The sequence below is a fragment of the Canis lupus genome, chromosome 5, assembly GCF_011100685.1.
Source record: "Canis lupus familiaris isolate Mischka breed German Shepherd chromosome 5, alternate assembly UU_Cfam_GSD_1.0, whole genome shotgun sequence".
NCBI lineage: Eukaryota > Metazoa > Chordata > Mammalia > Carnivora > Canidae > Canis > Canis lupus.
The window spans coordinates 14,481,679-14,508,485 of record NC_049226.1 but is presented as its reverse complement, the minus strand read 5'-3'; the positions used below and the strand labels follow the sequence as shown (position 1 = coordinate 14,508,485).

The window sequence follows — 26,807 nt, the reverse complement described above, 5'->3', positions numbered from 1 at the left end:
AATTATTAAATGTTAAAAATTACTATGTTCTTTGGGGAAATCTCTACTTTGCTGCATTTAAAAAAATATACTGCTTCATAAATATCTATTTATTTAAAAAGTTCCTTTTACATCCAAGGGAAAGCGACATAGTCTTAACATTTTTCTCATGATGGGAATGTCTCATTTCATAAGTGAATCCCTGGGAGCACTAGAGAAAGAAAGAGACTGGAAAGAGTAATGCTGTGTCCTTTGTCTCATCTCCTGAAATGCACATTCAAGACACATGGGCTCACCTTTGCCCACTCAGAAAACAAAGGACAAAGCAGCCCTTCCAGAAGTGAATATGGCTCACAATTATGGGGATGGGGTATGCTCACTTATTAGGGTCCTCCTGAGATTTCCCCATAATGGACTCTGGCTACTCCCTTTTATTCAGCTTCTTGGCAGGCAGTATGGGGCCATAAGTCCTTCTCTCTCAGGGGCCCAGAAGCTGAAGGGTCAGGAGGCTTGGTGGAGTGTCAGGGAGAAGGGCAGGGGTCTTGTCTGTGTCATCTGAGGCAGAGAAAGGCACTTCAAGAAGCCAGTTACTCTCAAAGGAAGCACCCCACTATTTGTGTGTCTGAGTGTTCTGGGTTGGAGCCAGTGAGAGACAGATGAAGGCAGGTCTCCCTTGTGATTCAGACTATATATCTCCCTTGGTTACCAATGGTGCTGGGATGAAAGTTAGGGCGAGGGGTGGGGTGGGTGGGATGGGGGAGACTAGGGTGAGGTGAGTAAGGCACTCATCAGAGGTGCAACACTTAGGAGGATGCCAAAGAACTCAGGAACTGAGATAAATACTATTTTAATGGCAGTATTTCAAAAAACAAAACAAGTGCAAAGTGCCACGATGAACAAAATATCAGTCTTTGAAACAAAGGCAAGATCTGCCCCTGCACTTGCATGATTCACCTTGCTTGCACCAACCTCTCCTTGGCCCTATCATCAGATAAAAGTTGGTGTCACCATCTTAAATGCAGTAAGAATTTCTCTCCTTAAAGAGTACAAAACAAAACTTCCTGTTACTTTTAGGAAATGCGTGGAGGTCACAGCACATGTCAGGACACACGTGGCTGAATTTTCACAAGGTCACATACAAGTGCAACCAGAACCCAGCCTCCCAAAAGCTGTCCTTGTGCTCCTTCCAGGCACTGAGCCCCCTTCAAGGTGACGCTAACCCCTAGCCTGACATCTATTTCTTATTTTTTAAAAAAATTGAGCTGAAATTCACACAACGTGTGAACCATTTTAAAGTGTACAATTCAGTGGCATTTTATACACTCACAGTGCTGTGTGAATGACTACCTCTAGCCAGTTCTAGAACATTTTCATTTCCCCAAGGGGAGACTTAACCATTCAACAGTCATTTCCTGTTCTCCCTACGCTGACACCCTCCCCCGGCCTATGGCTAACACGATTCACTCTGTCTCTTGGATTTACCTATTCAGGCCACTTCAAAGAAATAGAATCATAGGGCAACAGGTGACCTTTCATGTCTGGCTTCTTTCATTTAGCTAATGTTGTCAGGGCTCATCCATGTTGTAGCAGTATTGACACTTTCTTCCTTTTTACAGGTGAGAAACTGTTCCAATGTATGGATACACCACATTTTGTTTATCCAGTCATCTGTTGACAGGCATTTGAGTTGTTTCTACCTTTTGCTTTTCGTTTGTTTGTTTTTAAAGATTTTATTTATTTATTCATGACAGAGAGAGAGAAAGAGAGAGGCAGAGACACAGATAGAGGGAGAAGCAGGCTCCATACAGGGAGCCCGACGTGGGACTTGATCTTGGGACCCCAGGATCATACCCCAGGGCTGAAGGCCATGCTAAACCACTGGGCCACCGGGGCTGCCCTACCTTTTGATTTTTGTGAATAGTACTGCTATGAACATTCATGTAGAAGTAGTTGTTTGAATACCTGTTTTCAGTTCTTTTGGGTTTGTATCTAGCTTATATGGATAATTTTATGTTTGACTTTTTGAGGAACTGCCAAACTGTTTTCCACAGAGGCTGTACCACTTCATGTTCCCACCTGGAACGTACAAGGTTTCTGGCTTCTCCGTGTCCTAGCTAATTAACACTTTCTGTTTTGTGTGTGTATGGGTGTGTGTGTATGAGTTTTAAATTTTTAAATTATAGCCATGCTGTGGGTGTGAAATGATATCTCATGGTACTTTTGATTTGCATTTCCCTAATGATTAGTTATGTTGAGCATCTTTTTATATGCTTATTGGCCATTTGTAGATCTTCTTGGAAGAAATTTCTATTTAAGGCCACTGCTTTTTTTAAAATTGGGTTGTTTTGTTGTCTATTGACTTTTTTTATTTATTCTGGGTGCTGGATGTTTTAAAGATGTTGCTTTGCAAGTACTTTCTACCATTATGTAGGTTATCTCTTCATTATTTTGATAACATTGAATGCATGAAAGTATTAAATTTTGACAAATTGCAATTTACCTAATTTTTCTTCAGTTATGTGTGCTTTTGGTATTGTATCCAAGAATTCGTTGCCAAACTCAGGGTTTGTGAAGATTTAACCTTATGGTATCTTATAAAAGTTTTATAGTTAGGTTATATTTAGGTTGATCCATTTGAATTAATTTTTGCATATGGTATGATGTAGGGATCTAACCTTGTTCTTTTGCACATGGCTATCTAGTTGCCTCAGACCATATGTTGAAGAGAATATTTTTTCTCCCATTGACTAGCCTTGGCACCCCTGTTGAAAATTAATTGACCACAGATGTATGAGTTTATTTCTGGACTCTCAATTCTATCCCATTGGTCTGTATGTCTGTCTTTATGCCAACACCACATTGAGTTATTACCGTAGCTTTGTTTAAGTGTTCCTTAAATCAGGAATTGTGAGTTTCCTAGCCTGCCTTTTATTCATTTTGACTAGTTTTACAATTTATGAAAATGGAATCATATAATATGTACTTATAATATGTTTGCTTTCTTCTACTTAATATTATGTTTGTGAGCTACCTTTGAGGGGGCCTGGGTGGCTCAGACAGATAAACGTCTGCCTTCGGTTCAGGTCATCATCTCTGAGTCCTGGGATAGCCCTGCATCGGGCTCCCTGCTCAGCTTCTCCCTCTGCCTCTCCCCTCGGCTCGTGCTCTCTCTCTCTGTCTCTCAAATAAATAAATAAATAAATAAATAAATAAATAAATAAAATCTTTAAAAACCCCTTTGAATGAATAACACATTGAAATGATTTAAAACATTCAAATAAGATGACAAGATTTTTTAAAAAAGATTTTATTTATTTATTCATGAGAGACATAGAAAGAGAGGCAGAGACATAGGCAGAGGGAGAAGCAGGCTCCCTGCAGGGAGTCTGATGTGGGACTCTATCCTAGTACCCTGGGATCATGAGCTGAGCCAAAGGCAGACACTCAACCACTGAGCCACCCAGGCATCCTGGATGACAAGATTGAAATGAAAAGCCAGGTTGTCTCCCAGTCCAGTTCTCCACCTCCCTTCCCCAGAGATAGATGCCCAGTGCTACCAGTATACTGAGCACTTTTGGAGAAAAGTTTTAGGTATAAAAGAGGCCTCAGATTATGTGCCTACCCCCACTCCCCCACAGAGAAGGCAGCACATACTGCATACAGAAGAGAACCCTTTATTAGATTGAACTTTCTAGGTCTTTCCTTGGCTTATCTTCTCCCCATCCACATTATCATTATTCAGTTTATTTTTTAAAGAGTCCAGGGCCGTTACTTTGTGGACTGCCACTCCGTTTTTCTGGTGTTTCCTCATAATTAGATTCAGCATATACATTTTGGGCGATGATATCAAAGAAGTCATGTGGGGCCAAACTCAGCCCATCGTATCAGGAGGCAGCTCATGTCAATTTGAGCTGTTACTGGTGAAATTAATTTTGATTACTTGGTTAAGGTGGAGCCTGCCAGGTTTCTCCACTGCAGAACTGTTGGTTTTTTTTTTTTTTTTACATTGTAATTAATAAGTCATCTTTGGGGAGATTCTTTGGGGCAGTGTACATCTTGTTATTCATCAAACATTCACTTAAAGGTTTTAACATCCTCCAGTGGTTTTTGCCCTGATCAGTGATTACTGTGATGATTGGAAAATGATATGTATGAATTTTTTTTGGACTGTCCTTGAGCTCTGCCCAACTCAAGAGTTAGGCTAGGTCAGTAGTACTGTGAGGTGCCTATTGTGGTGCTCCTGCATGTCTGTGACTCCCAAAGTCTTGCCTGCTGTCTCTAGAAGGCTCAGCTTGTAGTCCAGGGGAAGGGTGAAGACCCACAAAGAGAGAGAGAGATGTGGGGCCCAGAGTGACAGTAGCAGATACACTGAACTTACCTCCTTCTTCTGGCTCCAGAGAAATCAGATGCCCATTGGTAAGGTTGGTGTCATTTTATGTAGCTCCTGTACCTTGAACCCTCTCAGAGATCATCATGCCTTGGTGTTATCTTTGTCCTAAGGCCTTATCAGGTTGTTGGTGTTGTTTTTTGTTTGTTTGTTTTATATCTAGACAGGATAGCTCAATCTTCAGTTTTGAAACAAAATTTGGACTCTCTGCTCTGGAACACCAATTTCTTGAGCAAGTCATTCTCTAAAATGAATCCTAGAGTTAAGAGTTGTTCTTAAGTGGCTTGATGAGGGTATGTCTTTGGGAGTTGAATGAAAGTATAGCTGATATGACATCAGCTTGCTTCTCTATCCTGAATCTTCTCTTCAGGGTGATCTTGTCATGGCCTTTGCTTTGATTCTGAGGCCTCTGCAGGATCTGGTCTTCTCTGAAGTAGGTGTCTAGCTCTTTGATTCTGAAACCAAATGTATGTTCTAGGTTCTTTGGTGTTGCTTTCCATAGCGGGTTTTTGTTTGGAAGCATAACTGAAGTAAGATTTTTGGTTAAATACACGGATGAGAATTTTTAATGGATCCTCGGTGAACTTGGTGTAACTGTGCTTACCATGTGTAGCCACAATCTTGTTTGGAGAGTTGACTTAGCGCATATTGTAAGAGAGTCCTGGGGTCCATCCTAGGATGCAGCTAGCTAGAATGATCTCGTGAAAATGCAAATCTCACTAGTTCTGTGCCCTATCAAAGATCCTTAGATAGCTATCCAATACCTACAGCATCCCCAGCTTTATGTCTCTACCCCCTGGGACCTATGAATTTATACAAACATTCCCTAAACCCTGTCATTTTGATCTTTATTTAGCATGAAAAATATGAGACATGAATAATTTATAGGAGGTCAATATAGCTAATAATATAAAAAAGTATTGTCGTATTCATAGTTTTTGTATCTGTGGATTCTAAAGATATGATTTTTATGTCAGTGGGATATTCAGAATATTTTGACATTAAAAAAGGACAATGGGATATTACTCAGTGATTAAAAGAATTGATCATCAAGCCAAGAAATGACATGGAGGAACCTTATATGCATATTACGAAGTGAAGGAAGCCATTCTAAAAAGGCTACATTGCGCATAATCCTAACTATGTGACATTTCCAAAAAGGCAAAACTATGGAGACAGTACAAAGATTGATGGTTTCTAGGGTTTGATGAATAGATGGGACACAGAGGATTTTAGGGCAGTGAAACTATTGTTTGGTATTACAGTGGTGGAATATGTCTTTGTACACCTGTCAAAACCCATAGAATGTACACAAGAGTGAAGCCTAATGTAAAGTATGGATTCTGGGTGATGAAGATGCGCCGATGTGGGTTCATCCCTTGTAATAAATGTGCTCCTCTGGTGTGGGTGTTGATAATGAGGGAAGCTCTGAATGTGTAGTTGGGCAGAGGGTATATGGAAATCTCTGCTTCTTCTCAGTTTTGCTCTGAACATGAAACTTCTCTAAAAAATTAAGTCCATTAAAAAAAAAAAAAAGGATTCTTACATAAAAAAATGTTGGGAACTCCTCTAGCATTCTGGGTAAAAATCCAGATTCCTTCATGAGCTGGGCCCTCCACAGTTAGGTTTGTTTACTTTTCTGGCCTCATCTCCCACCCTATTCCCTCCTCACAGCAGGGCAGGTTGTGTTCGAGCCAACAGATCTTCTTGTTGGAAGCCACCTTCTTCCTTGCTTGATGCCTTCATCACTCCCTCTCCTATAGGGCTTGTCTTTATCCTTTGTCTCTGCCAACTTTAGGGTCAGCTCAAATGTCTTGCCCATGGTGAGCCTTTCTTGGTGTATTCAGTTCCAGGCAGAAGTGCTATCTCCAAAGCCTTTGACCACTGTCCTTTCAGAGCAATGTTTCTGGCAGATGCAACTGCTTGGGATGTAGTCGCTTATCTATGATTTATGCTTCTTTTTCTCCAGCCAGACTGTTCTTTTATTTAAAGGATCAGCATGGCATGGAGTATGTGATGGTTAATTTCATGTGTCAATTTGGCTGGGCCACAGGATGCTCTGGTAGCTGGTTAAACAAGATTTCTAGGTGCGTCTCTGATGTTTCTGGAAAAGATTAGCCTTTGTTATGAGCTCAATAAAGCAGATGGCCTTCCCACAAGTGGGTGCCATTATAACAAAGACCTGAAAATGCACAAATGGCTTTGCAACTGGAAGGGTTTTGAAGTGCATATGCTGGAAGAGACCCATTTTGTTGCTACGTGGCTCTGAAGAGAAGTTCTGGTGAGAGCTCTGGAAGAAAAGAGGAGAGCTCTAGAGAAAATATCCGTCTTTTTCTAAGATTTCTTTATTTATGAGAGAGAGAGAGAGAGAATGAACAGGGGGAGGGGCAGAGGGAAAGGGAAGAGAAGAGGGAGAGATTATTAAACAGACTCCACACTGAACCAGGAGTTGGATGTGGGGCTCCATCCCGGGATCCTGAGTTCATGAACCGAGCCAAAATCAAGAGTCAAATGCTTAACACACTGAGCCACCCAGGCACCCGGAAATCATCTGTCTTTTTAGAGAATACATAATTGATCAAGTGTAGAATGTTGGTAGAAATATGAGTGGTACAGGCCATTCTAATGAGGCCTCAGATGGGAATGAGGGACATGTTATGTGACTGCGGAGAAAAGGCCATCCTTGTTATAAAGTGGCAGAGAACTTGGCTGAATTGTATTTGTGTTCTAGTATTTTCTAGAAGGTAGGGCTTGGGTGCAATGAAATTGGGGTTAACTGAGGAGATTTCTTAACAAAGGTGGCGTGGTTCCTCCTGACTGCTTACAGTAAAGTACAAGAAGAGGGAAATGACTTGAAGATGGCTCTGGAATTGTGAAGCAAAAAGGAACCAAAACAAAGAAAGACTTAAAAGATTCTGTCTGTCTGTGAAAAAAGAGAATGTGTGTGAAAAAAGAAAATGCTAAGCCTGTGGCAGACTGACCCCTTGATAAGGGAGAGTAGTGTGATGGTGAACCAGGCATTTAATTAGCCACCTCCACAGAAACCAGGAATTGAGATGAGGTTGTGCCAGCAGAAACAATTGTCAGCTGGGAGGAAGGATCCTGAAGGTGATTTAAGAGTCACTGCCTCACTTTCAACAGGGCAGAAGGCCATCCAGCAGAGCTCTGGGGTGTGACCCCCAGCTGGCAGAGGGCCTTGGCATAGGGGGCACCTCACCTCACCAAGCCATTGGGGATGATGCAGTGGGTCTGAAAGGCAGAGCATTCAGCCAAAGAGGATTGTTTTCTGGCCTTAAGATCTCATGGAGTTTGTCCTGTGGGTTTTGGATTTGCCGGAGGCCTGCCCCTCCTTCCTTCTTCCCGTTCCTCCCTTTTGGAACCTGGGGGTGGGGTGGGGGTATCTGTCCTGTGCCTGCCCCACCATTGTATTTGGGAAGTACATCAGAAGCTTGGGTTCAGGGGCTCACCGCTGGAGAGGAGTCTGCCTTGGGAGGGAGCTTACCTCCAGTCTCACCCACATCTGGCTGAGGGGACACATGAGACCATAGGCTACTCCAAAGACTTGAGTGGAGGAGTTTGGGGTTTGCTGGGATGAAATGAATGTGTTTTGTATGTGAGAAGGGCTTGCATTTGGAGGGGAGGCCAGAGGTAGAGTGCTATACTCTGAATATTTGTGTCCTCAATTTTCATGGTTGAAACTTACTCTCCAGTTGTGATGGTACTAGGAGGCGGGGCCTTTGGGAGGTGATTAGGTCATAAGGGTGGAGCCCTGTCTTTGCAGTGCCCTTCTATGAAGAGTCAGGAGGGCTTGCTTCCTCTCTGCCCTCTCTGCCATGGGGACGTACAGTGAGAAGTAGAAACAGCTGAGATGTGGCCCTGATTTAAGGGATGGGGACAGGGAGGCCCAGGTGGTCTAGGTTTGCTTCCTGGCTTGGGAACCAGAGGTGATGCAGGAAATCCAGAGGTTTGGTTCCTTCATGACTTTCTTCTGTTCCTTCCAGCTTCTTCCTTCTAGCTAGGCTGGACCTCTTTTCCCAGCACTTGGCACACCCTTGGGAAGGGGGTCAGGGGGTGGTGGTGAGGGGGGAGCTTAGGCCCTGCAACCCAGAAGACATGCTTTCTTTCCTCCAGGGCAGTCTCGTTTCCTCTTTTCTCCTCCAGCAACTCTTGGTCCTGTGTTACCCTGAGCAACATCTTTCATCCCTCTGGCCTCATAGCATCCTTTGTGAAATGGGCTACGGTCTGATCTGCCCCCCTCAGTGAAAGCATCCACTGGAGCCTGGGTTTATATCTGGAGGCTACACTTTAGGGCCTCCCACATGCTGTGTCCTCTGAGAATAAGCCACCTGCCTGGGCTATTTTCAGACACAGCTGCAGTTGAATAAATCATGATCAGGAAAGGACAGCAGGTGAGCCCGGAGCCAGCTCTCGAGGGTGCTGGGGGTGCGGCCTGGCCCTGGTGCCCTCCCCAGTCCTCCTGCCCACGCTGCTCTGCTCTTGCCGCTCCCAGCCACACTTTCTTCCTTCCCCGGAAGCCAGCCCAGCTTCTCTTCCGCAGGAGGCTTTCCCCAAGTGACTCCACCTGCCTCCACCCTGAGCGACTTGACCCAGTGCCTATTCCACCCACTTAAAAAAAAATGCCAGTTGAGAACCTGCCTGGGGTGTGGTGGGATGCGGGATGGAGGATGGGTAAAGAGGTGTGGTTCTTCACCCCCAGCTGGTTATCCTCTGTGGGGATTTGAAGGCAAGAGCAGAGCCACACAAAGGAAAGCGGTGTACATGTGATAAGATGAGAGCCAGATGGAGCACAGAAGAGGGAAGCAGCACATGGTGTTGGGAAGATGGAGAAGCTAGCAATGGGAGGAGGTGCTGGTTTGGGCTATTCCCTCTGTATCTTCTTTTCTTCCCTTTTTCCTTTCTTCTTTTGATCTCTCAAGCATGCTATTCTGTATCAGATACTCTGCTAGGTGCCAGGGGATACAGATGCACTAATTTTTTCTTTTTAAAGAATTTATTTATTTATGAGAGAGAGAGAGAGAGAAAGAGAAGGAGAGGCAGAGGGGGAGGGAGAAGCAGACTCCCCTCTGAGCAGGGAATCCAATGCAGGCTCCCAGAGATCATGACCTGAGCTGAAGATAGATGCTTAACTGACCGAGCCACCCATGTGCCCCCAGATACACTGATTTTAGTTAATTAACTCAGATATGCAAGAAATGATGCATTTGTTTATTTTCTTGAGAGAGAAGGGCTCTAGGCCTCAATTCTGCTGATTTGGTGGTAAATGCCTCTTTGTTATCCTGGCCCCTTCCTGAGTCAAGGTAATACAAAGTCCCAGGTCTCACATAGAGCCGTGGTGCTGTTGGCAGCTGTCCATCTGTTCTCCATGCTGCTGAGGCTCCTCAGGCCTGCTCTGCTGGGTCCCTGGAGCTCACGCTCAGCGTATAGGAATCTCATGCCTGGTCATCTGTTGGGGAGCTCCTGGGGAGCAGGATGTGCTTCCTGCCCTTTGCCTCTCTAGCTTAGGAGAATCACTTTTTGGTTCTGGAGACTGTGTGCTTCTAAGCATTTCTCCTCCCCCTCATGGATACCTAGCATATTCACTCAGGCGAAAACAGAAGGCAGGAAGAAAAATGTATTAGTTAGTATTATGCACTGCATGGTGTCCCCTAAAAATTCGTATGTTGAAGTCATAACCTTTTGTGTCTCAGAATGACCTTAAAGAGGTAATTAAGTTAAAATGAAGTCTTCAGGGTGGGTCCTAATCCAGTATGACTGGTGTGCTCAAAGGAAGAGATTTGGATCTAGACGTGTATAAACAGAAGACCATGTGAAAACACCAAAAGAATATGGCCATCTATAAGGCCAGGAGAGCAACCTTCAAAGAAAGCAACCCTGCTTGATACTTTGATCTTGGACTTCCAGCCTGTGGAAGTGTGAGAAAATAGGGGTGTCTTGGTGGCTCAGTCAGTTAAGCATCGGCTCTTGATCTCAGCTTAGGTCTTGATCTCAGGGTTGGGAGTTCAGCCTATGTAAAGAAAAGAAAAGAAAAGAAAAGAATGGTGAGGAAATAAAATTTCTGGTCTTTAAGCCACTTGGTAACATTTTGGAATGGCAGCCCTAGCAAACTAATACAGTTGGGATATGTGTTTGGTTGCTATAACAAAGGAACCCAAAATAAAGAGGCTTAAACAAGACTGAAGTTAATTTTTATCTCATGAGCCAGTTTGAGCATGGGCTTCGTAGCTGACAGGGCTGGGGATTCCCACTTCTGGCTTTCTGTTCTCTTACCCCCTGGGATGTTGTTCTTACCCTCATGATCCCAGAGCATTCCTGGTTACGTCCTTAGGTCCACATCTAGCAGAAGCAGAAGGGAGAAGAGGGTCCCCTTCCTTTTAAGGACTAGAACTGGAAGGTGTAGACATCACTTCTCACACGTTCATGGCCACATGTAATCACAAGGGAGGGTGGCAGACGTCTTTACTCTGGATGTCTATGTGCACAGCTAAACTTTGAAGGTTCAGATACTACAAGAAGAAGAGGATAATGACTTTTGGGGGACAGCCAGCAGCCTCTGCCCTCCCAGAAGTGGGGAAGAACAGGAATCATGAATCTACTAGAATAGAAGAGAAGGGGGAAGGGGGAGAGGGCAAGGAGGATCTAAAACATTAATATCAAAAATTACCTGCCACATGGAGCATAGTAAGACCTGTGCAGAGACTGCCCAGACATTGCTCCCAAATGCTCACCATTTCTAGAGAACAGCCTTTAAAAATAAGCAACTATCACACAGCATGACAATACACAGTGGCAGTTAAATGGACATTATTACAATTATAGCCTACACCCAACATCACAGAGGGCAACAGTAATAACAAATAATAGATGGGAAGGTGGAAACTGAATTGATAGAATTCATCTTGGAACAGGATGCTCAATATTTAATTTTAAATCATTTGGGCTCTACAGCATAACTCCTACAAACCTTTAGTCAAATCTACTAACTATATAAAGGCCTGTGTGTGAGAATCACACATGGGTCATTTTTGTGCAGAACGGAGAGGACACTGCACCTGTTTATTGGTCACGTCAGGTGAAGCAGGACTGAAGTGAGGGTGGCCAGAGAAACTACTCCTGCGCATCCCCCAGAGAATTCCAGAGAGCCTGTGGTGGAGGTGGGGTTGGGATTTCTGCCAATGTTGCTGAATTTCGAAGATCGAAGCCATGCCTGGATTATAACCATAGTGACGGGAACCAGTTTCAATATGCTTCTAGAGGATATTTCCCTCCGCCTGGAGGAGTCAAAGAAAGTACAGAGAGGGGACTAATTTAGGATTGCCTGGAAGGTGGAGAAGAAAGGCCTAGTGATCTCAGCCAAGGGAAGAGGTTTGGTTAGGAGGCACCAGAAAGCAGGAGTCATGTGATTGCAGCCGGGCTTTCAGAATGTGATGAGGTCTGGAATTTGCTCTGTGGATGTGTCATGGCCTCTCCTCCTCTGCTCACTAAAGACGCTTGTGTCTGTTTTGGAGGATCTTCTTGATCTGCCCTCCATTGGTGATGGCTGCCTCTGCCAACTTGGTTCCTGTGGTTGGGCTTGTGAGGCAAAACACTGCTGAGAAGGGGAGAGAGGGGGTAGGAAGAGACAGAGAAGCCAGGATGGCAACGTGCATTGGGAAGGGCTGGGATTCAGTCTCAGGAGATGTTGGGGAGGCCTTCTGATTAGTACCCCTCTTCCTTGCCTAAATCCTGGAACAGCGAAAATGAAGATGAGGTGTCAGGCAGATGGAGATAAACTTTTTTTTTCTTTTTAAAAATGATTTTATTTATTTATTCATGAGAGACACACACAGAGAGAGGCAGAGACATAGGCGGAGGGAGAAGCAGCCTCCCTGCAGGGAGCCTGATGTGGGACTCAATCCCAGGACCCCGGGATCTCTACCTGAGTTGAAGGCAGACTTAACTACTGAGCCACCCTGGGGCCTCGAGATGAACTTTCACAATACAAAGGAGCTGTTGTTGGAAATTGCAACTTTATTTATTTTTTAAATATTTATATATTAATTTTACAGAGAGAACATGCACATGCATGCACCCAAGTAGGGGAGGGGCAGCGGGAGAGAATCTTCAAGCAGACTCCCTGTTGAGTGCAGAGCCCAAGGGGGAGCTTGATCTCATGACACATGAGATAATGACCCATGAGATCACAACCTGAGCCGAAACCAAGAGTCAGACGCTTAACCGACTGAGCCACTGAGGTGTCCCAGAGACTGTGACTTTCTGTGTGGGCTTCCTAACACTAAGTTGCAGAGGAAGACCTGTCCACTTATACACCCAGTCCCAGGCAATGCTGGGCAGATCCCTTATAAAACTTCCAGCAAGGAGGACACAGTAAGAGATGCACCTGGGAAGGCTGTTTGATTTGAGGAGAAAGGGAAGAAGAAACGTGAAGGCCACGCATGCCAGGTGTACCTTCCCAAATCACCAGTCAGATGAGTTCCTCCATCTCTCTTGGGGAGGAGTGTGTGTGAGGGTGGAAGGGGGCCTGGAGGGTGGTGTTGTGGGACCCCTCTCACATGGAAGGAGCTTCAGGATGGGGAAGAGGCCTTTCTTTTAATGACGCTTTGGGCTTAGAGCCATGAAGCCTCTGAGCAGCCAAGAGGGGGGTGTGCTTGCCCTGTCTGGAGTGGTGTTCACAGTCTCACTTAGCTTTGTATTCCCAGCACCTAGCACCATGCCTGGAAAATGGTAGGCGCTCAATACATAGTTTTCGAAGGATAGAAGAGAGGAAGGAAGGCAGACATTGCCTCAGAGAAGGAGCGGAATCAGAGATCTCACCCTGGTCAGCCCTTGCCTCCCTGTTAACCTGTAATTCACATAGAGATTCAGGGGATCTAATCCACATAGAGATGCAGGGGAGAAGCTCATGTCTTTCTTCAGGATCACGAGGGAGGTGGGTACACCCTTTACCTTTGTTACTTCCCCATGTTTCCCGAGGTGCAAACCAATTCAGTTGGTTGTGACCATAATTAGAAAAATAAAGTAGACGATCACAGTACAGGATAAAATGGACAGAAAATATGAAAGGACATTATATGTAATAAGGTAGGGGTTGCTTTATGAAAATTGGGTGTGTGTGTATTTGTATTGGTTTGTTATGTAAATTGTATGTTTTACTATGAATTGCAGTAAAAAATTTTCAAAAAAACAATGACTTCCTCCATTTAGCAAAAGTGAATTTTAACTTCTCCCTCTTTTCCTGAAAGGAAGTGAATTCAAATAGTGTGGTATATTTAATTGAGGGATGGGGAAAGAGGAGAGCACTTTGGCCTCAACATGACAAGCTTGTTTGTCTGCTTCTTGGGGCTTATGGCTCAAGAGCCTTAACTGGGTGGTGTTTTTACAGTAGCATATGTCCAGAGGGATGAAATAAAACAGTACTCGTACTTGAACAAGTGGCTAGCATTGTGTCTCCACACCATTGCCAGAGCCGGAAACCCCAGAGCACTGTGATGAGTTTGACTTTCCTCTTTTCCTGCGTGTGGAACTGGTTCATGAAATCTTGGTGCTGGCTATTATGGTGAATGTTACAGTAGTAATGGTATCAGCAGTACTCACAAGCCTGTGGGATGTGTTGAGTTCTTTTTAGCTTTGAAAGTTTTTCCCACCTGTCTTTTCATTTAATTCTCCAACAACCCTGGGAGCAGTCTGTCAGGTAAGGTTATGCCCATTTTATTTTAGAAGAAACAGGCGCAGACTGTTCAGAAAGAATTGCTAATAGGGACTCAGATATTTGTATGCCAGTGCTCGCTGCAGCATTGGCAGTAGCCAAAAGGTCCAAACAGCTCAAGGGTCCAGAAACAGATGAACAAATGAGATGTAGTATATACATGCAATGAGATATCACTGTACTGTATAAGGAGTTTTGATATGTGTAAATCTTGAAAGCATGCTAAGTGAAGGAAGCAAGACACAAAAGGACAAATATTGTATGATTTAATTTAATATGAAATATCTCAGGCACTTGGATGGTCCAGTTGGTTAAGTATCCAACTCTTGGTTTCTGCTCAGGTCATGGTTTCAGGTCATGAGATCAGGCCCCGCATTGGGCTCTGCACTGAACGTGGAACCTGCTTGAGATTCTTTCCCCTCTTAGCCCCCTGCTTGCACAAGCTTGCTCTCTCTCTAAAAAAAAAAAAAAAAAAAAAAAAAATTATATATATATATCTGGAAAAGGTAAATTCATAGAGACAGAAATTACATTAGCAGACCCTGGGATGGGGATGGGGAGCTATTACTTAATGGATTCAGAAATTCTGTTTGGGGGCATGAAAAAGTTTTGGGAATAGATAGTGGTGATGGATGTACAACATTGTGAGTGTACTCACAATGCCCCTGAATTGTACCCTTAAAATGCTGAAAATGGCAAACTTTATATTATATGTATTTTTACTACAATAAAAATGTATTTAAAAAAGTGGATCAGAGGCATAAATATAAAGCCCCAATCTGTAAAACTTGAAGAAGAAAACTAAGAACACTGTTTTGTCCTTGAGCTAGGTGAAGATTTCTTAGATATGAGACCAAAAGTATGATCTGTCAAAGAAAAAATTAATAAATTGGACTTCTTCAAAATTAAAAACTTCTGCTCTTCAAAAGAAAATGTTAATAATGCCCATCCACTGATGACACAGTGATAGATCCATACACTGGAAAATTATTTGGGAATAAGAAGGAGCAAGGTGCTGATGCATATTACAACATGGAGATCCCTTGGAAGATTTATGCAAAATGAAAGAAACCAGTCAGAACCACATATTGAATAATTCCTTTTCTGCTAAATATAAAAACGCAAATTTTATATCAATTAATGGTTGCTTGTGGTTGGGGGAGGGAAGGGAAAATGGGATTTACCACTAATGACTATGGGGTTTCTTTTTTTTTTTTTTTTAAAGATTTTATTTATTTATTCATAGAGACACAGCTAGAGAGAGAGGCAGAGACCCAGGCAGAGGGAGGAGCAGGCTCCATGCAGGGAGCCCGACGTGGGACTCGATCCAGGGTCTCCAGGATCACGCCCTGAGCTGCAGGCGGCGCTAAACCGCTGCGCCACCAGGGCTGCCCTGGGGTTTCTTTTTTAAGGGAAAAAATGCTCTGAGATTGTGATGATGCCTGCAGAACTCTGTTATATACTGAAACACACTGAATTGTATACTGTAAATGAGTAAATTGGATGATGTGAATTATACCTCAATAAAGTTGTTTAAAAAAGAATGCTTAGGAGATGAGAAGATAAGCCACAGACTGGGAGACAACGTCTGCAAATCACTTATCTGATGAAGAACTTGTATCTAGAATCTAAAACTCTCAAACACAATAACAAGGAAACAAACAGCTCAATTAAAAATATGTGCAAAAGATTTGAACAATTGCTTCACCAAAGAAGATATATAGATAATCAACATAGGATGCTTGATATCATTAATCATTGGGCAGGTGCAAATTAAAACCACAGTGAGATACCACGCAAACCTATTAGAGGAGCAAAAATGAAACAAAATCCCGAGTGCTGATGAGGATACAGAGCAATGGAAATGCATATATTGCTGATGGGAGTGCAAAATGGTAGAGCTGCTTCGGAAAACAATTCAGCAGTTTTATTAAAGTTCAGTGTACACTCACCAGATAATGCAGGAATTCCACCCCAAGTGTGTGCCTAAGTGAGATAAAAAACTTAGGTTCACCTATTGTGAACTATGGGGCTTTGGGTGATGATAATGTGTCCATGTGGGTTCATTGGTTGTAACAACTGTACCACTGTGATGGGGGATGTTGCTCATGGGCGAGGCTGTGCATGTGTAGGGGCAGGTTGGGGGGAATTTCTGTCCTTCCTGCTCAATTCTGCTGTGAACCTAAAACTGCTCTTTAAGTCTTAAAAAACCCCAAACCCAACTTATGTTCACATTAGAGAGGGGAGGGTGGTGAGGGGCAGAGGGAGTAGAGGGAGAGAGAGTCCTAAGCAGGCCCCAGGTGCCACGTGGAACGGACGTGGGGCTCGATCCTACAACCCTGAGATCATGACCTGAGCTAAAATCGAGAGTCGAATGCTTAACAACCAAGCCACCCAGGTGCCCCTTTATGTGATTGTTGATAGTGGCTTTGTTTTTAATTGCCCCAAGCTGGAAACAATCCAGATGTCCCTCAACAAAGAAAACTGTAACCAGTGGATAAACCAAAAATGGACACATGCATATAATGGAACAGTACTGGATGATAAGACAAGAACTGCTGATATGGGCAATAATGTGGGTTTGGTCTCAAATGCATTATGACAAAGAAAAGAAGCCCTCCTCAAATAGCTATGATGACTTTTTATGACATTTTGGAAAAGGCAAAGCTCTGGGGGCAGAGAACAGATACTGATTGCCAGGAGGTTTCTAGGGATAAGATTGACCACTAAGAGGACCAACAAGAAGTATTTGGATGAAAATGCTCTATCTTGAGTATGGTATGACTTCCCGTGTTTTCAGGATACCTAGAATGTTATACCTAAACAGGGTGAATGTAACTTATACCTCAATAAACCTGACTTAAAACAGGTTCATCAAAAGACAAAGCATTGTACACCTGTTATTCACGATAGCCAAAGGTGGTAATAACCCAAGTGTCCATCAATGGATGAATGGATAAACAAAATGTGGTATATTCCTACGATGGTAATCATGTAGTGGGGCAGATGAATGAAGTGAGGTATGTTCACCATGGATAAATTTTGGTAAAAATGTGAAAAAGCAGATCACACAGGACTACGTACAGTATGATACCCTTTTTGTAAAATCCAGAATCAAACAGAACGGAAGAGTACATTGTTACACATATTTGCAATAAAAATTGAGGAAATGGCAAGCACAAAATTCAGGTTAGGGTTGCTTCTGGTAGGAGTGAGGGGAATCAGGACGATGCAATGGGAAGGAGCTCCATAGATCAGTATAAGTTACTGTAACTGTAGTTCTTGGGTAACAGGCAAGTGGCAATAATACCTATGTTACTACAATAAACAAAGAGGCACGCATGAATCAGCAATAGTATATTATTAAATGGGATTATGACTAATTTGATCATACCTGATTCTCCTACAAAACCCCAAAAACCTCAATAGAGGATGTGATTTAGAAGTGCACAGTGCACAGTGAATGTGCACCCCTAAGACAGGTCCTGTTTCATGTGACAAAGGGCAGGCTACAATGAGGGTGGCTTTATAGAAAGTCCCTCTCATAGACTCTCCATGGGAGGATTGGAGTGGGGGACCAGCCTGATTCTCTATTCTCTATGTGGAAGCATGTGCCTCTTTGCTGGCAGTTGTACCTCTATGGCCCAGAGCTCAGAGAACTCTCTTTTCTTGCTGGTGCCACACTCTAAACCAAGCTCACTGGAAATATCTCCATATCACCCCAGAGGTTTCTTTTTCTTTTTTTTTTTTTTCAAATAGACGATTCTTTAGAGCAGTTTTAGGTTCACAGCTAAATTGAACAGGAGGAGGAGAGATTTCCCATATATCTCTTATCTCCCACTCCCCCCCACCACAGCCTCTCCCCATTATCAACATCTCCTATCAGAGTGGTACATGTGTTATAATTGGTGAACCACATTGACACGTCATTGTCACCCAGAGTCCGTAGTTCATATTAGGATTCACTTTTGGTGGTGTATATCCTATAGGTTTTGAAAAATGCAATGACATGTATCCACTATTGTAGTATTGTATGTAATAGTGTCACTGCCCTAACAATGGTCTGTGCCGTCTCTTCACTCCCCCCTTTTCTTGCCCCCACAACTACTAATCTTTTTATTGTCTCCATAGTTTTACCTTTGACCTTAGATGGTCATATAGTTGGGATCATACCATGTGTAGCCTTTTTAGATTGGCTCCTTTCACTTAGCTGTATGCATCTACGTTTCTTCCATGTCTTTTCACAGCTGTATAATTTCTTTCTTTTTTAGGGCTGAATAAAATTCTATTGCCTGAATGTACCAAAATTTAGTTATCTACTTATGTACTGGTGGACATCTTTGGTGCTTCCAAGTTTTGGCAATTATGAATAAAGCTGCTGTTAACATCTATGTGCAGGTATTGGTGTGGACATAAGTCTTCACCTCCTTTGGTAAATAACAAGGGGCATGAGTGCTGGATCAATACATAAGAATTTGTTTTGTTTTTTAAGAAACTGCCAAACTGTCTTACATAGTGGCTGCACCGTTTTGCATTCCCACTAGCGATGTCTGAGTGTTCCTATTGCTCCACATCCTTCCCAGAATTTGGCAAGGTCAGCATTCCAGACTTCGGGCATACTAATGATGTATAGCGGGTATCTCATTGTTGTTTTACTTTGCATTTCCCTGGTGACATGTGATGTGGAGCATCTTCTCGTATGCTGGTTTGCTTCTCGTATGCTGATTTGCTAAGATTTGCCCATCTTCTTCGGTGAGGCATCTGATAAAGTCTTTGGCCCATATCTAATTGGGTTGTTTGTTCTTGTATTGTTGCATTTCAGGAGTTCTTTGCATATTTTGAATAACATCCCTTTATCAGATGTGTTTTTTGCAAATATTTTCTCCCCTCTTTATGGCTTGTCTTCTCAAGAGAATGAGAAGATTTTATAGAGCAGATACTTTTAAATGATATTCAGCTTTCAATTATTTCTTTCATGGATCACGCCTTTGGTGTTGTATCTAAAAAGTCACTGCCATACTCAACACCCTGTGCTTTCTTTAGATGACTTTTCATTATTTCCTACCAAGGGGATTATTTCCTACTTGTGATTGTCTAGTTAGCTTTGGATTCTAAGGATGAGGTGTCTCATCCTTCTTGCTCTGAAGTCAACACAAAGGGCGCAAATCCCATAGAAAATCATGATAGAACAGCAACATACCACGTGTGTGAATGGTCCAACATAGCCAGTTTCCCCCAGCGTGGAGCAGATCACTTATTCTTCTGTTGAACACCAGACAAGATAATTGTCTTATAATAGGTGCCACATTTGAAAGATATTTATTTTTAAACATCACAGTGATGCTTAGCTCATCAGGATACTCAGACTATGAGAGGCACACAATGAGAGCAGAGTCAGGTCTCTGGTCTCACAGACTCCCTGTGGGGCAAACACTTACTGGGTGGGATGGTGAGCATAATTGCCCATACTGCATGCTTTTGCACTTTGCCCTCTGGTGGAGCTCAGAGATTTGAATTTATGTAAGGTAAGTGCTTATATGATAGACTCTTTTGTATTTACCTTTGGAGTTTCTGGCTATGACTAGACACTGGTTTCCCTTCTGAGTTTTATAAAGCTCCAAGGGAACATGGTGAGAATGTCTCCGAGGAGCTTTGTGTACAAACCGCAAGGGGCAAAGGTGGGCCTGCCACCTTCCTGAAGGTACAGATCTGAAGCTGGATCAGAAAATGAAATCAATGCCAGGGACTAGATCAGTATACTCTCAGGACACATGGGAGATCATGGGTGGGTGGAAGTGGGATGCGGAAAGAAGTTAGAGAGGAGAGGGAAGAGCCCAGGAGAGGCTGTGTCCAGGTCACCAGGAGAAGAAAATGGGGGTGTTAACAGCACCAGTGGTGTCCAGGCCGGGAGGCTGGGGACAGTTCCTGAGTTTGGCAACCAGGGGGTTACTGGAGAACATGACAGGGGCAGTTTTAGAATATCAGTGGGGTTGAAGACTGCAGGTCGGAGCAAGTCAATGGGAACTATAAACAGCTCATTTCCTGGCAAGGTTAGGTTAAGAAGGAGAGTAGAGTGATAAGGGACAGTGGTGACAAGCAAAGCGGGGGGGGGGGGGGGGGGACTTATGTCCTCTGTCTGGTACCCTGACAGGATCCTAATTAACATCAAAGAAATGAACGAGTAAACATATGAAGGTCTAATGGTGAAGGGAAGGAGCCAGTGGAAAATATTAAAAGATGGGGGAGGAGTTTAAAAGCAGGCAAGGGGTGGCATTTCAGAAGAGAAACTGTTGGAGTTACAGTCTTGTCCAATGTCCGGGTCTCTAGAGCTGGGAGGTCCCAGGTGGGGCTGGACAGGAAAGCTGGGGTCTGAACTGTAATCGAGGAAGACTGCTGAGATAGAGCCCTGTGAGGTGTAGCAGAGTGGGGTGTGAATGGTCAGTGTGACCAATCTAGTCCTAGCCAGAAACTCCAAAGGCAGAACAGGGAGTGGGGTACCTGGGGAGCCAATCTGGAGGTACAGGACATGGAAGATGAAGAGTGAGGGGGTATTGGAGGTGTGAGGTTGAGCAGGTGCCTGCTGGCAGCTGGGGGATGGCTTTGCAGATCAGTGTCTTCCCTGAGATATCTCCCTGCAGGACTGTCCTTCTGCTTACTTGCCTGGAGCCTTCTGTGGTGACTTTTGCTAAACCCAGGGATTGATGAGCCAGAGCACTTATGCCATCTGGGAAGGTTTGGGGCCCCAAATAGTCTCTCTCGCCCTTCCCCTATACTGTCAGAGATTATACCAGCCATTCAGAAGATAAGTGTGTATTTTCTTAATCTGCACAAGGATCTTATAATTTATTGATCACATTGGGGTACTTTTGAGTGAAAAGAGATGTTATTAATAATTATGCCAGGAGAACAGGTATAAACTGGAGCTGCCCCAGGAAAACTGGAATGTATACGGTTATATCCTGCCTATAATCCCCTATATCAGATTCTCTGATAAAAGCTAGATTTGAAGCTCAAGAAAGGAATGAGGACACGGCCAATGGACAAGAGGGGATGCCACACCTGTCTCAGTGGCCTGCTTGCCAATAAAGCATGGCCCAGTGGGATCAAACTCCAGTGCATCATGTTAGCCACAGAGGAGCAAGGTGTGGGAAGGTTTTCTGTTGCGTTTGCTGCTTAGGGAATGAAAGTAGGATGCAGAGAAAGCCTGTGGAATAGTTGTTTCTCCAATACCACCACCCAATATGGGGCTTGTTTCCTTCCACCTGTGGTGTGTGTGAGCTATTCACTCTTCCCGCCCCCCCCCCCCCCCCCCCCCCCCCCCCCCCACTCTGCAGAGGTTGGCTTCAGAAAACAGGCCTCTATCTCAGGCATCATAGGTTGAGAGGAAGGAGCTAGGATCACAATGTTTAATGTTTAAGGAATCCAAAAAAGAAAAACTGTGCAGGGATGTGGGGAAATTGGAACCCTGGTGGTAGGAATGCAAACTGGTGTAGCCGCTATGGAAAACAATATGGAGGTTCCTCAAAAAATTAAAAATAGATCCAACAGTCCCAATCCTGGGTATATATCCAGAGGAAATAAAATAGGATCTCAAAGAGATCTTGTGCTCCCATGTTCATTTCAGCATTATTCACAGTAGCCAAGGTGTGGAGACAACCTAAGTGTCCAGCAACAGATGAATGTAGAATGAAAATGTGTTATATACGTAGAATGGGCTATTACAGAGCCCTTAGAAAGAAGGGAATTTTGCACTCAGCTATAACATGGGTGAACCTGGAGGATGCTATCCTAAGTGAAATAAGCCAGTCACAGAAAGACAAATACTGCACGAATCCACTTATATGACCTATCAGAAGTAGTCAGACTCAGAGACAAGGAGTAGAATGGTGGTAGCCCGGGATTGAAGGGAGAGGGAAACAAAGAGTTACTAACCCAGGAACATAAGTTATGTTATGCAGGCTAAGTTCTAGTGATCCGCTGTATGAAATGGACATCAATACAGTCAATAATAGTGTACACTCAAAATTTTGTTGAGAGGGTAGATCTATGTGAGGGGCACCTGGGTGGCTCAGTCGGTTAAACACCTGCCTTCGGCTCAGGTCATGATCCCAGGGTCCTGGGATTGAGCCCTGTGTTGGGCTCCCTGCTCAGCGGGGAGCCTGCTACTCCCTCTGCCTCTGCCCCTCTGCCTGGTCATGTGCTCTCTCATAAATAAATAAATAAATAAATAAATAAATAAATAAATAAATAAATAAATAACTTTAGAAAAAGGGTAGATTGATGTGAAGTGTTCTTAACAACAAAATAAAATTTAAAAAAATTATGCATAGAAAAAACTGGAAAGAAACACAGAAATGCTAACGGCATTGTAAACCTTTAGGTGACTTAAAATGAGTATACTTTTTGGTGCTTTCAATTATAAATAAATGAGTATTATTATATTTTTTAAATATTTATTTGCGAGAGAGAGAGAATGTGAGTGGGACAGGGGAGAGGGTGAGGGAGGGGGAGAATCTCAAGCAGACTCCCTGCTGAGTGTGGAGCCTGACGTGGGGCTCCGTCCCGGACTCTGAGATTGTGACCTGAACTGAAATCAAAGGTTGGACGCTTAACCGACTGAGTTACCCAGACGCCTCAAGTGACTATGATTTTTATGTTGGAAACATTTTTTTTTAATTCCTGCATTTGTTACTTTTGAGTAGTCTAAGCTCCTTTAGACAGTTCTTAGAAAAGCACCCTCTCCTGCTGAATTGTCCCCACTTTTCCAGGAGGATATTTGTCTGTGTTACTCACTGGGCTGTGACTGCTGTATGTCTTCATCATCTTGGTAGCTCAGTACTTAGCACAGAGCAGGAGGTCTTATTTGCTGAGAGAAAGCTCAGTGCATGGCACTTGGTGTCCATCACGTGCAACCAGATGAGTATACCCTTCATTCTTTGGAGGAGAATATTTGGGGAGAGTGCCCTCCACCCCCATCCCCAGGAGTGCTCTTTATGTTGCAAAATGACAGAAGACCTGTCCCAATGTGGCTTAGGCAAGAAAGACAATTTGTTCGCTCATGTAACTGAATAATCCAGGGATTATGTTAACTTCAGGTGCTGGGGCTCTGATTACCTAATAGGGACCCAGGGTCTCTTTCCCTTAGGGAGGAGGATGTATTGAGAGACCATTACTGGAGGAGAAAGATGCTGGGCAACCAAAAAAAAAAAAAAATGAGGAAAATCCTCCACTTGGATGTGACAATAGATAATAGGGACATTATAGATAATAGGGACAAACTTAGCCAGCACGTCTCAGCAAGGCCAGGGCACAGAGCTTGACAGGAGAGTTCTGGTCTGGGTAGCTCCTGGGGTGGTTGCTTTGAGTGGGGCATGGATGGCAGAGCTGGAACAGCACAGATGGGGCAAACTTGAAGGTTAGGTTAGTTGGGGAAAAAATGGACATTGAATTAATTTACACATTCATTTATTCAGTAGTATTTAGAAGACCCAGGCTATGCCACACATTGACAAACTAGTAGTCACTAGGGTTCCTGTCCCTGCCCTTGCCAACAGCTTCTTGTGTGAACTTAGATCGTGTGCCCTCTGGGCTTCTGTAAGAGTGAGGGTGTTGGATTTGTGCATAGGGCTGACACATCTTAGGGACCAGGCAGGCAGAAACTGTTAGGTGATTGAACCAGGCAGAGTGGCCATGGAGCAGGGTGGGGACTTGTGTGACACTGCAGAGCATACCCCTAACATGGCAGCCTCCTCCCCAAGCCTGTCCAATGTTGCTAGCAAATATATTGCCAGATCTTCTGGGTTTTTTTCCAAGAAAAACAAAAATCTATATTTTTATATATAATCTGATTTTGACATATTAATAAAATTTTAAGTGGCTGTAGAGGCCAAAAGAAACATGTGTGAGGGCTACTCTGCTTCCTCCAACCAGATGGTCTGTAAGGCCCTTGTGGCTCAATTGTTTGGTAGTGCCTCCTAGCAGAGGGAGGTAGGTAGTGGGCAAAAGAAAAAAAAACATAACAAAATGCTATATTAATAAATACATGTAGACCTGGGATCGTCTGTAATCCTTCCTTCCACGTCCCCTACATGCTGCCTAGTGGCCTGGCAGCTGAACCAGTCTCTGCCCATGTCCTAATGGTGGGCAGGGATATCTAGAAGGTGTTGTCCACAGTGATTTGACTCTTCTGGGAAGGAAATCTCCCAAAGGGTAAGCTACTTCACCATCATCTATCTGTCCATCCATCCATCCATCCATCTACCCACTGACCATTAGTTTACAAATTGTTGAATGTCACTTTATGCTTCGTGCTGAGCTAGGCATTGTGGACCTTTCCTCAGTTAGTGACACTTTTACTCAGGGGTCCCAAGCTGCTGCTTAGAATACAGATTCTCCTGTTGACTGGTGGAACCCAAGGGAGAAAGGTGATTTTTTTCTAAAGTACATTATAAGAATTCTTTTGTTAACACCCCAGATACATCTTTTAGTCAGAGGCTCAGCACTTAGGAGCATTCAGGGCATAGGCTCCTTATCTAAAGACTCAATAATTTAAAGAGTCTTCCAGCTTGCAGTTCCTCCTTAATATATTACAAAGTATATTTTCGGTACTTCTCCAGCCCTCTGGAAAGGTCAGCATATGGGTGTGGGGCCATAGAGAATATGCCCTGCCTGGCACTTAGGAGCTTTGAAGGATGATGTCAGAGTTCACAGTAGCCTCAAGTACCTGGCTGACTTGCCAAACCCTCCCTCCATTTATTTCATTAAGCATTTCACTGAGTAAGGAGGTTCTGGAAGTATATCAAGTCCCGGTAGCAGCCTCCCTCTGGCAGGGGAAAGCTCAGTATCCCTACTCACAGGTCACTTCTGGCTTTACTGGTCCCATGTCCAGGGGGGGAGGTTGGGGGGGGGGTTGGAGGGATGGACCCTGCTTACCTTGGAGAGCACAAGTCTTGAGTCCAGTAGGGGACACGTGGAGCTCTCACTTTTCTTCCCCTATGTGTGCTGCCCAGGGCCGGGAGACCCTGAGTTAATCTCCTGCAGTGGGGATGGTCCTGAGCTGTGGAGGTCCACACTGCTGTCTGAGCTGTGGCTGACCATGGCCATCACTCCCCAGGGCTTCATCGGAGCTTGTCAGAGCCAGCACCCACGTGAGTGCCGGACAGCTGGGCCTGGCCGCCTGTGCCTGCTGGTAGCTCTTAGCAGAGCTTCCTGAGCCAGTGTCAGGAGTGAGCTCCAGATATGCTGAGGTGTTGACTTCCTCAGCTGGGTGGAGCCCAGGGCCTCTCAGCTCCTGGGCCTTTTACTTTTACCTTCAGCTCTGAGCAGCTTTGTTTACTCCAGAGAGCCCCCAAACGTTACTTTGTCCTGACATGAAACAGTTTGGGAAATAATCTTCCTGGTTGTGGATAAGCAGGTAGCAGCTGAGTATCTGATCCCACTGAGGCTGGCCTGGTAAGGATCTGGGCCAAGCACGGGTCTAGATCAGAGATTCTCAAGTTTCACTGGGTGTGAGAATCTTTTGAGGGAGCTTCTTGAAGATGCAGAGTGCTAGCCTCAGTCTCTGCCTCCAGAGGGTGTGATCCTCAGAGTCTGAGATGGGATGGAGCAGCAGTCTTCTACTCTACCACTGCTGGTTTGGGACCCCCACTTTGAGCAGATCTGGCTTGGATGCTCATTTGGTTCTTCTGCTTCTTCCCGAGGCCCTTCTTGTCTGTCCCCGGGGCTACAGAGCTGAAAAATGACACTTTTTGAGATTAAACAAACAATTACGAGGCAGTGTGGGGAGTGCCAGCTCCCAGCAAGCACAGAGTGTTCCGGGAGGTCCAGAGAGATGGCCACTTCACCCTGGGGAGATGGGGGGCGGGTGGTGTTTCCCAGGCAAGGCAACTCCCTGCTGGTCTTAAAGGACGAGGAGTTTTCTGGACAGAGAGGAGAGGAAGCTGAATGTACAGAAGCTATAGGGAGGAACATCTCAGCTTGTGGAGCAAGCCTGGCCATTCCATCTGGGTAAGGGAGAAGGTGGGCTGGGGCAGTTTGAGGATGGTCTTGAACACCATCCTGTGGAGAGTGGATTTTGTCTGGAGTGCAGTGAGGAGGTATGGACTGTGAGATCAGATTTGCATTTGTGGGAGCAGGTAGGAAGGCATGGGGCAGAGGCACTGAAGGCAGGCCGACCCAGGCTCCAAACACAGCTCTGTCTCTAGTGGTGTTAAGACTTGGGCAGGTTTGGTGCGCCTGGGGGGCTCAATCTTAAGTGTATGATTCTTTGTTTCAGCTCAGGCTGTGATCTTAGGGTCCTTGAGATTGAGCCCCACATTGGCGTTCACACTCAGTATAGAGTCTGCTTAAGATTCAATCCCTTGCCCTCACCATCTCTCTCCCTCAAATAAGTAAAAAATATTTTTAAAAATCTAAAAAAAAAAAAAAAAAAAGAAAAAAAAGACTTGGGCGGGTTTCTTATGCTCTTTGAGCCTCAGTTTACCTCATAAATAAAAATAGATGTAATGTGCAGAGTCATCAGAAGATTAAATGGACTGGCACATGAGACAGTGCTTTGGCATAGTGCCTGGCACCTAAGCTTCCAATAAAATAATGTCCCCACATTCCCTAGCTATATGACTGTGGTAGCCAGGGGAGGGTGGACAGGGCGGTGGCAGGGGCAGAATCTCTGGGCACGAGCTGGGGGGAGACTGCATTACCAAGTCTGAATACCAAGTG

General features: G+C 44.3%; 2 long non-coding RNA genes across 27 annotated transcripts in view; one reads left to right on the top strand and one right to left on the bottom strand.

Moving 5' to 3' along the window:
- LOC111095807 overlaps positions 1 to 26,807 on the top strand; it is a 167,399-nt gene that overhangs the window by 59,539 nt on the left and 81,053 nt on the right. For 5 of the 26 annotated variants that reach the window (XR_005359183.1, XR_005359182.1, XR_005359181.1 and 2 more), the window contains exon 1: positions 25,798 to 26,096. The exons of 19 other annotated variants lie outside the window; for them this stretch is intronic. This is a non-coding gene — a long non-coding RNA (uncharacterized LOC111095807). Of the gene's footprint in view, positions 1 to 15,336; positions 15,385 to 25,797; positions 26,097 to 26,807 lie in introns of those variants that run through there. 2 more of the 26 variants (XR_005359177.1, XR_005359164.1) reach the window with 2 other exon arrangements.
- On the bottom strand, positions 9,455 to 25,865 carry LOC111095809. The gene is made up of 3 exons (XR_005359186.1): positions 25,023 to 25,865; positions 10,676 to 10,890; positions 9,455 to 10,391 (listed from the first exon to the last, which is right to left on the bottom strand). It is a non-coding gene; the product is annotated as an uncharacterized LOC111095809 (long non-coding RNA).